The following is a 14,556-nucleotide window of genomic DNA, read 5'->3' as shown; positions in this document are numbered from 1 at the left end:
AAGGACACTATCATATTAATGCTTATTTATTAATGTGGAACCATCAAATTCTACTTAATGCCTTCACAGGTCCCTGTTCATTTAGCAATAATTCTATTAAAGAAGGTACCATCTTTCAGTAAAAGTGTCAGAACTATACCTGTGGAAATACTTTAAACATTCTTAAATTTTACTAAATCTTACATAGCATTTAAAACTGTAACAAAAGAGATAAATATGAGAATAATATTTATTTTTCTAAAAACAACTTTTCTAAAAGAGGCAGTACTTTGCTTTTCTTCCCCTTTCAGTATGCTAAGGGCTTGAAAAAAATACAGAAATGTCTGTTGTGTGTAAATAAATGAAGAGATCAACAATACAGTAGAACATCAATTTTCATGTTTCTTTAAACTTAGAAAACTTAGATTCAACTGGATTTAAAGGATTACTTATGTTTGCTATTAGCGATGTCCAACATTATCCCTGCTACCCAGATAAAAACCGTGGGCATCATCATCTCTTTTCAACATCTAGTCACAAATCAGTGTCCATTCTTGCTTCACAATACCTACTCCAGTTAGTCTTTCTTCTCTATTTCCACTATCACCACCCTGATTGAATTCTAATTACCTTATTATGCCTAACTACTCCTCCAGCCTTGCAAGCTCCCTGACTCCTCACTCCATTTCTGCTTGTTCACACATCACTGCTAGAGTAATTTCCCTAAAATATGTCATACTTTCTATCCTCTCTACCTCTACTGCACTCCTATATATTCATTTTCTATCAATCAGCTTTTCCATAAATATCTTTTAACTCTTTTTACCTATCCAAACTCTACTTGTCTTTCAAAGCCTAGCTCAAGTAACCCTCCTATGTTCTATCTGTACTTCTCAGAGCTATAGAACTCTGACTAGGAGCAGTAATTTATTCCTTTGGCATTTATCACTTTTCCTGGCAAAGCTGGTTATCACTATTCATATTACTTATGTACATACCTTACTGATACAAATATAAACAGAGATTGGGGACCATGTTCTTTATATTCTGACTCCTCCTTTGTGACTCGCTGTTACATAGTTTAACAGGGACCAAAAAAAGTAATATCCTGGAGAACAAAAGTAAGTGTTCTGGGGCCTTAAACTAAGAAGGAACTTATTCTTAAAATCAAAGGAATATAGATCAGAAAGGACCTCAGGGATGAACTGGCACTTGAGATGGGTTTTTCAAAGCTGATAGGCCTTCCACAAGACAGAAAAAGAGGGAAAAATACACGAGAAAAAAATATATCATGAATAGAGGGGAGAGAAACACAGGACAACTTCAAATCATCAGCTGAAGAGTGCCGTACACGTAGGGGTACAGAAGAAGAAAACTGAACATTTGCCAAATGATCAGTGCTTAAAGATTTTCACAATGTCAAGTAAGCTGATCTCTACCATAACCAAGAGCCTCATTATTTGTTGCCTGAAACAATTAAGAGTATCCTAACTGTCTCTCTGCTTTTGGTTATCTCCGCCTTCCAAACTGTCATTCATATCACTGCCAAATTAATTGTAATAAAACATAATTAAGATCCAAAATACCTCTGTTAAAATTTTTCAGTGACTGCCAACCACTCACAAAATAAAGTCAAAACTCACCATAGCATTGATCACAAACAAGCTCTCTTCCAGCCTTGTCCCTCAAACCCTCTCTCATATCCTGAATTCAAATCATACAAAATGATTGCTTCTGTCTTTTGTACATTCTCTACATTTGAAGCTTCCCCTGCTTACACTGGGCTCTGTGCATGAAATTCTCTTGCTTCCCAAATTACACTCAGCAATCTTCTACTCATCCTTTAAGACTCTACTCAAATATCATTTCCTATGTGAAGCCTTCCTGACAATTCTCTCCTCTAACAATGTTGGCGGAGCCTTTCTACATGATACCAATACACCTTTCCAATCTCACATAGCACTTTTCAAACCGCACTCAAATTAACTTCGTATATTCACTTCTGAACAGATTATTCTTTGAGAGTAAAGCAAAGAACTCGTTTCAACTCAATGTTATATGTTCTCAGTGCCTAACAGTGCCTGGGATAGGGTAGGTGTTTAGTAAGTATTTAAAGGGAAGAAGAAATGGATGGATACAGGCAAAGGTGTCACTCACTTAAAGCTACACTGTTGAGAGACTTTACTATTAGAGGAGTTTGAATCTGTCCTTACTTTCATAGGCTAACAAAGAGTTACCAATAGTAGATGCAGAATTATCTTTTAGAAAATTTAAGCTGGTAGCAACATGTAGAGGGAAAAGAGAGAGAGGAGAGGCACAAAGTCAGGAGAGCCTTGCAATACTGCAGGTGAAATGTAATATAAGGACCTAAACTTGGATGGTGATGAGGGGATTAGAAAGGAGAAGATGAAAACATTCCTGATACATTACAGAGGTAAGAATGATAGGACCTGATCTCCGACTAAGAGTAGGAAGGGAAAGATGAGGAATCAGATTAGAAACTGAGACTTTGAGTGCGGGTGAAAAGAGGCCCAGTAACAGAAGTGGGAACACTTGAGTGTGAGGCAAGGAGTTGAAAATATGCGTCAAAGCTTAGAAAAGTATCACAACTGAGATATGAGGTTGAGCGAGATCATTTTTTAGAGGTAATTGCTGAAATCAAGTAATTAGGAAAAACATAAAGAAAAAAACAGAAGAATTTCAAAGATAAAACCTTAGAAAAGGTCAGTATTTATGAATAGGAGGACAATTATCCAATTTATTTTCAATTGGAAAAAAAAGAATAGGAGAAGAAAGAAAAAAAAATTGAAGGAGTAATTAAAGAATTAGAACCAGAACAGCATAGGGTCATAGAAGCCAACAGCATTTCAAGAAGGGAAAAACAGCAACTTCTACAGTGATCAACGAGTACGACACCTAACACAACACAGTTGGAAAGTCTGAATGTTTCTCAAAAGAGCAAACAACAGCACTCTGGCAGGGAGACAAGGACGATGAATGAATGCTATAAGGAAGCAGAAGCAATAAGCAAAACCTACTATTTAAAGAGGAAAAAGTACAGACTGCTTCATAAAAGTACATGTTCCATTTATTTTTTTAAAAAATATAGATCCCTGAAGGATTAAATCTTTTACCTGATAATCTAAATGATAATCTAAATGGATAACTCTAAATGGATTTGAAAATAATCAACTTGACTTCTCTGTACATACTGTCTCAGAATGGCTTCTTCTCCCACTTCTTTCAATAAATTCTATCTCCAAATATCTATTATTCTAATATAACAATTTTATCTGAAATTCTAACATGAAAGTTTCAGAATAATGTAAACGTTATTTTTAACACAATCTTCCATTCTAACCTCTGTTTTGTCATCATTAGAGGGAAAAATAATTACATACATCATTTAATGCTTATCTTCTGCAATTACAGTGAAGATAAATTAGTAATAAATAAATGTTTTTTACTCCTGAAGAGTTTCAACATTCGTAAGGAGAGGAAAATATGTTAGAACAACTTACGAACTCATACAGAGGGTGATTAAAGATGAAGAAATTAAAGTTGCAGTGGTAACACAGAAAAAACATTTTCAATTGTTGAGAAATAAAAATTTTCATATTATTCCAATTATTTTCTTAAAAGTCTTTTTCTTACCTCAGAGATGAGGCTAAATAAAACTGTACTTCCAATTTTCTCCAAACAGCTTTGACCTATGCTTCCATCTCATGAATTCCAAGACAGTATTAAACTGATGCATATTTTCATAAATCTGTTGAGGAAAAAAGGTACATATTTAAGAATAAAAGAACTTTTATTTGTCAGAATAACAGATGTAGAAGGAATACTAAAAGTGCATCATGTGTAAGACTGTACCTTTTCAATGTTAAGTCAATGAAAAGTTCTACAGTACTTCAGACTTACCACTTCCCCATTTTCCCAACCTCTGCCCAAAGAAGCTTCACATTCTGAGTATTTTCAACTTTACAAACTACTAGTTCTGTGGAAAAAATTATATTAGCCTAAGCTTCTGGGAAAAAAAATTGTATCTCAGATTGAAAACCAGGAACAGCTAGAGGAAGCACTAACACAGCTCTACAGGACTCAGGTCTCCACTTGGGCAACAATGTATTTGACCACCAAGCTAGTATTTCACATTTTATCACAAAGGCTCAATAGCAGTTTTAATTTCAGCCGAACTTCTACCTAGAGTACTACGAATTGTGAGGGTCAAGAATTAATTGCACTGCTTGGTCTAAGTCCATGAGATAGGTTTCAACTATATTACTACTGCCATTAGTACTCTACTGCCTTAATAAGAGACAATTGTATAAATCTAAAAGATGGAAACCATTAAAATTTTAATTTATTTAAAGACAGGTGCGCTGTTTACTTAGAGATCAAAAAAATAATTACAGGGGAGGAGGGTGTAGCTCAGTGGTAGAGTGCATGCTTAGCATGCACAAGGTCCTAGGTTCAATCCCCAGTATCTCCATTAAAATTAATAAATATTTTTTAAAAAAAATTTAAAAAATTACATTCAATGTATCTTTTAACTGAAACTTCAAATAGCAAAGTATTCTGTTCACAGTTTAAAAGGCAAAATTTTAAGCTGTATGAACATTACTCATGTCCCACTGCAAGGTCAAAAATGCCTTTGTCTTCAAGTCCATTTAGAAGTATGATTTGTGTTACACTGAGGTTTAGCAGTCTTGGCAATAATGACTAAATTCATGTAAACTGGGGCAACCTGAAACGGTCTGGCATATCAGATAGCCTTTCTTAAAGACAAGAGTCTCCACTCAGCAGACAGGCTGCCATAGGACCATGCTAAATCTTTCATGGTCCAACTAAAGACAGACTGACCCTGAAGCAATTAGTAATGCTTTGTCTGCATTTAGGAGCCTTTAACAACACTCTTCTCAATGCACTAGTCACCTACAACTTCACCAGATCCCTGACATTTTTCAGGGTACTCATATGACTATAAAATTCTTAGACCACCACTCAGAGAAATGAGGGAGGGCAGTAATGGAGATCTGGTGTTCAGGGTTTTGTTTGTGTTCTTTCCCCACTCTGAGACATCACAGTCTGAAAAATTTTTACCTTATACTAATCAAAAAATAAATGCATTATGTTTCCACTTTGGAAAGAGCATCAAGATTTTCCTCCAAAGCCATTCTTTGCCAATAACTCCATTCTTCCCTACGGGTACATAGAAGAAAGGAGGCAATCACTACATTAAACAAAGCTCAGATAAACCTATTCTCATAATATGTTTTAAATAGTCCATCAAAGTGACTATGTTTAAAAATATATGGCCTGATTCAAATTCTAACCAGATATTTCCAGTGGATCAAATAATAAATAAAATCAACATATAAACCACTTACCAATCATTGTTCATTATAGCACTATTTATTACAACACTGCTTCCTTGGTGCAGGAAAAAAAAAAAGATACAAGCTTTAGGCTAAATCTAGTTAATAAAAAATAAAAATACATAATCAAAAGAAAATTCAAATTATACCATCTTCAAAGCCCAAGACTCTGAATCATCTATCTTCCCTCAACACTCTCACATGTACAAATACATGACAAACCATAAACTTCAGAAAACCTTTTCTAAAGACTCAATTTAAGACCTGGTAATGGAAACCTCTGACTTCATTAGTAAGAGGAAAATAAAAGACAAGCAAAGGATAGGACTGCTTCACAGTACAGGTCTGCAAATCACTTTTTACACACTAGAAATTGTACAAATCAAGTAAAGCTTTCTCTAACCTTTGCGACTGCAGGTCTTTATGCAGGGATCTATACACATGTACAGGCGCAGAAATAGGATTTACACAGGCAAAAATGCCTGCAACAACTTTAATCACTTAACTTACAAGGTAATTTGCCAAAGATTTTCAACACTATGAACTACATGTAACAATGACAAGGGATCCAGTCAAAACCGAACACTAAACAATTACAAGTTATAATACGTTCACTAAAGATTTTGCACTTGAAATTTTCAAGCTTCTTAGTTCTAGAAAACATATTAAGGAAAAGATAATTCTTTTAAAAACATATTAGAGCTTCTTAATGACTCAAGATAAATGAAAATCAAGTCTTCCTGGATATATTCTAGTACTTTGAAATTCAGAGCTAGACAACTGAGCTAACACTAGAATTTACTCAAAGTTAATGAGGATTTGCAAACATATGAAATATTCATTTTAATCCCATATTGCCTTTACAAAATATCTTGTTTTTTTTCTGCCCTCAAAATGTACACATCCCTCTTGGTTTTCAAAATTATTGAAGTGGTTAAATCTTAAAACACTAGGGTATTTTAAGATCACTAACCATACAGAACCCATCAGTGACAAGTATCAATTGTGGATATTATAGTTAACTTTCAGGTGTAAGAACGGTATCCATTAACTCCTATATATTAGTAAGATTCTCAGGAAAGAATAGCATAAATATGCTTTTTATAAATATACTCAGTCTAAGACAAAATTTAAGGTTGCTTTTGAATTTGCATCAGATGTCAAAAAGTAGTGGATTTCTTAGTATTCTCAAAATCAGCAATATTGATTGTACACTTCTCCCTCCACCGCTCCAAATCCCTCTTCATCTTCATTCTCCTCTCCTAGCACTCACAAAAAGCACCCCACATATACTGTACAAATACTGCTGTAAACATCAGAGCTGCAATTATATAACCATTTAAAAAATTGCAAATGGCAAAGTAATATTTTATAAAACATTTCAGTTGGTGTCTTAAAATAAGCTATTACTATTAAAACCTTCAGCACATTAACTAAAAACTGAAACATTTATGCTTCAGAAAAACACAGTGCAGTTTTAGCTGTAAGTATAACTCAAATGAACACCATTCAGGTTAGTTCATCACACATTTCTATAATAAAGCATGTAAACCACTTAATACAGAAAGGGACGGTCAACTTATAAACAGGTTATATTCTAAATGTTCCAAAAGTTCATTTATAAATTGAATACAAGCTTAATTTTGAAACTCAAGATACCTTTTTTCACAAAACCAAAAAGATAAACAGTGTCATTAAATTCAAAATACAAAAGAATTTTAGTGTACAGTTTGTACAATTTTATCATAGCATTCTTCGGCTTTAGCGTATTTCCATAACAAACTAAGTTTCTTATTCATTGCTCTATCCTAGGATCTAGCACAGTTGATGACACAGAGTAGGATTTTAACAAATACTGGCTGATCTGAAGTACTGAATAACAACAACTCAGATGATATGAAACTCAGTTGCCTAGGAAGCTTTACCTATCTGATCTACAGCAGAGACCCAAAAGGGAAGCGGAAAAAGCTTCTTCCAAAAGAGACGACAGAAGGATGCTTAACACCAGAGTTAGAAAGCTCTAAGCCAACTGTGGCAATTTCCATTCCCCCTGCCAGTGAGTGGTTTAGCAATAAGCATTAATCTGATGCAATTCTGGCCAATAAGACAAGAGAGAGAGTTTCTGGTAAAAGTTTTCCTGGGCTGATGAAAACAAAAACAACAACAACAAAAAACAACCCCCCCTACACAGAAACTTTTGAGTTTGAATTGTCAAGCAGAACTATGGCAGCCATCTTAGGACCATGAAGAAGGGCACAGCCTAAGCGGACAACCCAACAGAAAAAGAATGACATTAAAAGATGGAAAAAATCTGGGTCCTTGGTGATGTTATGCTTAAGTGAAATAGCCCTAGAATCATTTTATTAACTTGGATCTTTTTATTATAAGTATATTAAATCCTTCTATTGTTTATGCAATTTTCAGTTACCAAAAGTAACCCAGTGGATTAAGCCATTTAGGAATAGATACACTATTTCAATGAATTCAACTCTTACCTATACAACAGTAACTCTCCTAAATTTATATCTCCATCTAGATCCTTTTAAACTAGATATATATTTCCAAACTATTAAACAGCTATATTAAATATTTATTCCAGTGACACATCAAGAGAACAAAATATAATAGCCATCATCTATCAGCACAAAAATTGTTTATCACCCATATTCACTTTTCTGGCTAATGGCAGCACCATCTACCTAAATGTCAAAGGCGAAGATCTTTGGATCACTAGTCCCACCTCCCTCTGCTTCACTTATTATATTTAGGCAGTTATTAAATGCTGCCTGCTCTAACTGATATATCTATCTCCCTCATCTCTATACTCATCTAGTGCAATCTCTCATCTTTCATGGAACTCACCTCCATTCTTAACTCTTTCACTGTAGTCATGTTTCTAAAACACAACTGTGCTTCATGAAAAGACTTATAAACATCACAAGCCATTAGGAAGTACAAATTAAAGTTACACTGAGATACCACTACATTGCCACTAGAATGGCCATCACCAAAAAGACAGTCAACACCAAGTGTTGGTAAAGACATGGACACTGGTAAAGACATTGTGTGAAACTCCCACACAATGCTGTAAAATCAATGTCGCCACTTTGGAGAACAGTTGGCAATTTCTTAAACAGTTAAATATGAAAACAAACTTACCATAAGATGCAAAATTTCCTCTACAGAAGAGAAATGAAAATATGTGTCTATACAAAGACTTATATACCAAATGTTCTCAGCAACATTGTTCTTAATGGCCAAGAACTGGAAACAATCCAAATGTCCATCAGGTGGTGAATGGATAAACAAAACGGGGCATAATCAAACAATGGAAATATTACCAGGTAATAAACAGGAACAAAATACTGATACATATTACAACATGAATGCACCTCAAAAACATGCTAAATAAAAGACGCCAGATGCAAAATACTACATATTGTATGATTCGATGCATATGAAACACTCAAAAAAGGCAAATTTAGAGATAGAGAAAGCAAAGCAGTGGTTGCTTAGGGCAAGTGGTGGAAGTGGAAAATTTGGGGCGGTGATGAAAGCGTTCTGAAATATTCATAGCACAACTCTGAAAATTTACTAAAAATGATAAAAATGTAAGTGTGCTTTAAAATTTTTTAGCAATTTCCAGTTATGCACAAAATGAAGTCCAAATTCTTTAAGAAGATATTCATAGGCTGCTATAATCTGCTATCAACTATTTAACCTACTTTATCTTCTGCTACAATCCTGACAAAAAGCTTCTTGTTGGCCATATTAAACTATTTGCTGCTCATAAACATGCCAGGTTATTTAATGCTTCTACCTCTCTTCAAACTTGCTTTTCTAACTCAAAAATCAAAATGTTCTTATCTTTATCTTTTGCCAAGTGAACTTCCATTTGTCCTCACAAAGATCCATCTCAAATAACTCCTCTTTTGTTGAATCTTCCCCACTCCCTATGTAAGCTGCTTGTTCCACAGGAGTCTGGTAATAACACATTATAGTGTTTTCACACTAAATTTCAGTTATCTGTTTGTAGATTTATCTTCTTTATTACAGTAACTCCTGAGTACAGAAACAGCATTTTACTAATGCTTGTGTCCCCTGCGTTTTAAGCACAATCCAGTGATTAGCACATAGGAGGTAATCTACATATTTTTTTAACTGAAATACAGCCAACTGCAACGTGTCAATCTCTGGTGTACAGCACAATGTCCCAGTCATGCATATACATACATATATTTATTTTTAAAATTTTTCCATTAAAGGTTATTACAAGGTATTGAACATAGTTCCCTGTGCTATACAAAAAAAATTTTAGTCTATTTTTATATATAGTGGCTAACATGTTTTTGAGTAAGTGACTGATGAAGAGTGACACAGGGAAGAGAAAAACCCAAAAGTAGGTAAAATGAGCTCTGCACCACAGACCCTTGTGTAAGGATGATTACTGTCAATGTTATATAAGAAAGAACAATAGGAAGTCACCCAATGTCAACTAAATGTTTTCCAGCGTAGGACCAATTAAACAGCCACAATGAACACTACACAGTCATTAAAGAGAGAGAGAGAGAGAGAGAGAGAGAGAGAGAGAGAGAGAGAGAGAGAGAGAGAGAGAGAGAGAGAGAGGGAGACATCTTATCTACTTGTACTGACGTAGAAAGATATCCCAAATATTCTTAGGTTTAAAAAAACAAGTCACTTCTCCATTGTTAAAAGGAAACTATACCCACATGTGTACAATAAGTGTGAGGAAGGTGAGGGCCTGACAGGTTACACACCAACTATTCTAAGTGTAGACAAAAAAGTAGAAACAACCTAAATGGGTATCAACTGATGAACAGAGAAATAAAAGCTGGCATATCCAGCCAATGGAATATTATTCAGTCATAGAAATAAATGAAGCCATAAAAAGAACCAATTCAGATAACAACATGGATAAACCTTGAAAATATTACTCTAAGTGAAAGAAGCCAGACACAAAAGGCAACGTATTATATGATTCCATTTATATGAAATATCCAATTCCAAAGAGACAGAAGATAAATTAATGGATGTCTGGGATTGAGGGTAGAGGGTGGGGCTGGAGAAAAACATCAAAACGATGATCCATAAAAGAAAACAAATGGACAAACTGGACTTCATCAAAATTAAAAATGTTTGCCCTGCAAAAGATCCTGTTAAGAACATGAAGACACAAGGCACAGACTGGGGAGATATATTTGCAATCTGTATATATGACAAAGGACTCATCTAGAATATGTAAAGAAATCTCAAAACTCAACCTTTTAAAAACTTCACTTAGAAAACGGGCAGAGAATATGAAGAGATATTTCACTGAAGGAGGTATCTGGATAGCAGATAAGCATACGAAAAGGCATGGTGAACAGCACTAGTCATGAGGGAAATGCAAATTAAGACTATGCTGAGATATGACTACACACCTGCTGGAACAGCTGAAACAAAACACAGTGACAAAAGAGCAAGTGCTGACAGGAATGCGAAGAAAAGGACTCTTCCACACACTGCTGCTGAGATGGAAAATGGCACAGCCACTTTGAAAAATGGCTTGTAAGTTTTTTAAAAAAAACTTATGTGTAACCAACTGCACTCCTGGGCACATACCTGTCCCAAAGAAATGAACATGAATGTTCACAGCAATCTCATTTTTAACAGCCGAAAGCTGGGGAAAAAAAAAGAATATCCTTCAAAAGGTGAATGGTTAAACAAACTATGGCACATTCATACCAAAGGATCCTACTCAGCAATAAAAAAATAAACTATTGATTCATACAACTTGGATGGACTCAAAGGGTTAGGCCAAGTGAAAAAAGGTCACACACTATGATTCCATTTATAAAACACTCTCAAAATGAAAAAATCATACAGATGGAAAAGAGATTAATGACTGCCGCAGGGGGCAAGTGTGTAGATAGCTTAAGGAAGATCTTTGACCTATACATACAAAACGCCCCAGTATCAGTCTCTGAATGATACTGTACTACATGTAGTATGAAGTAACTACTGAGGGAGGGTGAAGGGTACAAGGACCTCATCTTACAATTTTTGCAATTTCCTATGAATCTACAATTATTTCAAAATTTAATATTTAAAAAACCCTATTTCCTGAAAATGTTTTCATTTCTGCTTTACATCAGGTGTTGAATAGCAAAATAATTGCTCAAGCCTATTCAAGGTACATTATTTCTCTCGAATCAGCTAAGAAACTTCAATTCTGCAGTGGTTTCTGGTACCCTGTGGGAGTGAAGAGTCCCTATAATAGAGGTCTAAAGAAACCAGCAATTCCTAGACCAAAGTCTGGATCTTCAGCCCCCTCAACATCCCTGATCCTCTGGCTCCGGGAAGCAGTGGTTACCCCTAGGTGAGTGCTGATTTGTTTTAGGGCTAGCAAATGTAGCAAGATTGATGCAACCACTTGCAGCAGAGCCAACCTCCAAATAATCATCTCCTTCTATGTTCTTTTTTAATTTATTCTTCTGATAATGAAGCATGAAAACCTAATTTTCTCTATACTTTATTAACATAATATTCACAATAGAAGACCTTTAAATTACTGGATACATCTCTCCCTTTCCAAGCAAATCCAATTCAGTCGGTAGAGAATTATATATCACCCGGTTTTTTCCTGTAGAATTTTGAGAAATTATCAATAGATCATTTGCTTTATTAGCTGATAGGTAAACACACCATGAAGCAAGTTCCTTTGAATAGACTGATTACATATAAACAATAAAATTTCTACTATTAGGAATCATCAGGAATTGATTCTAGATTGCTAAGGGCTCATCAATTCTTCTAAAATGTGCATTGTTGCACCTTCTCAAATGAAGTATAAAGATTTATTTAGAATTAACACTATAAACACCAATTACAGAGTTACAATATAGTGAAATCATCACTATTAATACCTAGTGCTGCTGGCTCCAGTTCTAAATGGTCCCCAAAGAATGCTGTGTTTATTTATTTACTTGATTGTTTGCTTATTTGTTTTAGCTTGCATTCCTATTTTTTCTTTCTTGTTAAGTTTTCTTCCTCTTGCTAACAGCTACCTGGAATGCATGTTGGCTAATATGCCACTTTTCATTTACATCATCCCTGGGAACCAGAAACCTAGCTTAATGTAGCTCTGTTTCAAAGACTATAAAAATAAAAAGACTGCATGCGACAGCCTGAGACCGAGGGTAGAAAAACTAAACACGTCTTCTTTATGACCAAGTAATTTTTATGCTGTGAAATTATAACAATTTTAAAAAGACCACTTCAAAGAAAAGGGGAAGATGAGACACCTGAGTGAGTCAACTCAAGAAAAAACAAAAGATGGGTGGAACCAGTTAAAACTGTAAACACATCTCAAATGCATACTCGACATTTCTAACAAGATGCTAAACTCAAAATAACATGAAACAGAACTCATTATTTTGTTTTTCCATCTTCTCACAAACCTGTTCCTTTTGAATTCCTTATCTGGCTTAACGTACAACTGTTTACAAGAACAGTTTTTTACACACGTATATACGATTCCATTCACATAAAACTCAAAACTGGAAACACTAGAAAAATGTATACTAAAGGAAAAATACTAAAGTCGGAAAACTTAAGGAAAAGTGACAGAATAACACCAAATTTAGGATGACGGTTTCTTCTGTGGAGGGAATCCTGAGGCCTGGAAAGGTTCCAAGATGCCATTACATTTCTTGAGATAGGAGGTTGGGACAGATATATTCACTTATTATCAAAACTCTTTAAAATGTACATCTACTATATGTACCCTTTATACAGGATAGAGTTTAGAATAAAAATTTTATCTTAATCTGAAGTAAGTATGGTTAAATGTTAGTATTTTTAAAGTCTGGGTGTTAGGTACACAGATGTCTATTATACCACTTCCTGTATTTTTGGAATCTATCTTAATTAAAAAAAATTAAGACCAAAGCACTACAAAATTATATTTTGAAATTTAAGGACATGGCATCACAAGTCTTTAGAAGCAATAAATCCAAACAAATACTAAGCTATTATAAAATGAAAAAAAGAATAGAGAAAAAAATTACTTTACCTCCTGATATTATGCTATGGAAAATATCCAACACTATCTATATAGTATTCATTTCAAAAAAATTTCTTGCATTTCAAAAAAATTTTAACTTTAGTTATGAAATACAAAAATACAAATAGCAAATGTTGGGTATCCTATTTTTTAAAAAAACAGATGACAATAAAAGACCACAAGGGTGAGGATGAGGTGGTGGTGGAAAACGGTGGCTGACGGCAGCTTACTTTCAAATGGCTCAAGAAAAAAGGTGTGTTTGTGTTTAAAAGCAGAGAGAGCAGGTGAGGCAAAATGTTAGCAAGTGAATGGTGAATAAAGCTGAAATGGGTATTTACCATCTGTTTAAATTTCATATCAATTTAAAAGTTTTTAAAGTAAAAAATACTGGGGGAAAATATGTACTTAATTGGTTATAATTTTACACATAGGTTTTAGTAAACAAAGTCAGTATGACAGAGATTATTAAAATAAAATGGTATTATCATTCAAAAACAGATCTACAAGGAATCCCAGAAGTCTTTCCTTCATCAGCAAATTTTAAAACTTTTTTCCAATAAATTATAAATTGTAAGTTGTTCAACAGGATGAAAAATTTAGCTTTAAACAGGTCAAAGACTACCTGTGCTTCAGAAACAGGGTGTCATAATCAATTTAAGGGCATATGGGCTTTTAAAAAAACTGTTTAGTAAGTCAACTCTACTATAATTCACAAAGACTTTATTTGATACTGCTGAAATACATACAGCAATACCAATACATTAAACAACCTATTTAGCAAACAGAGGACTGTCCTAAAATTTCTTTCTCAGAACAGATTTATTTTCTATTTATTGGGTTTTTTTTTTTTTTGTTATTTTTGGGGGGGTAATTGGGTTTTCATTTATTTACTTACTTTTAATGGAGGTACTGGGGACTGAACCCAAACCTTGGGTTTGCTAGGCACGTGCTCTACCACTGAGCTCTACCCTCCCCCGCTCAGAACAGATCTGTTTTTGAATGATGCATACCCGTATTTCTCAGGACTGCTAAGGCAGGACAGTAAGGATAGAATGAATTCCTTCAAAACATAGGTAGTTTCCTGAAAAACTAATTACACACCATGAAAGCGGATAACCATCCTATCACCTAAGG

The 14,556-nt window shown here is 34.5% G+C and overlaps 1 protein-coding gene across 1 annotated transcript in view; it reads right to left on the bottom strand.

Moving 5' to 3' along the window:
• BMPR1A (bone morphogenetic protein receptor type 1A) overlaps positions 1-14,556 on the bottom strand; it is a 128,624-nt gene that overhangs the window by 60,599 nt on the left and 53,469 nt on the right. The window contains exon 2 of the mRNA XM_032491632.1: positions 3,634-3,748. The gene's annotated coding sequence lies outside the window, so the exon portion shown is untranslated. The remainder of the gene's footprint in view (positions 1-3,633; positions 3,749-14,556) is intronic.

This window comes from Camelus ferus, chromosome 11 (assembly GCF_009834535.1).
Source record: "Camelus ferus isolate YT-003-E chromosome 11, BCGSAC_Cfer_1.0, whole genome shotgun sequence".
In the NCBI taxonomy this organism is placed as follows: Eukaryota; Metazoa; Chordata; class Mammalia; order Artiodactyla; family Camelidae; genus Camelus; species Camelus ferus.
Note: the sequence above shows the minus strand (reverse complement) of the source record. Positions and strands in the feature narration are given on the sequence as shown.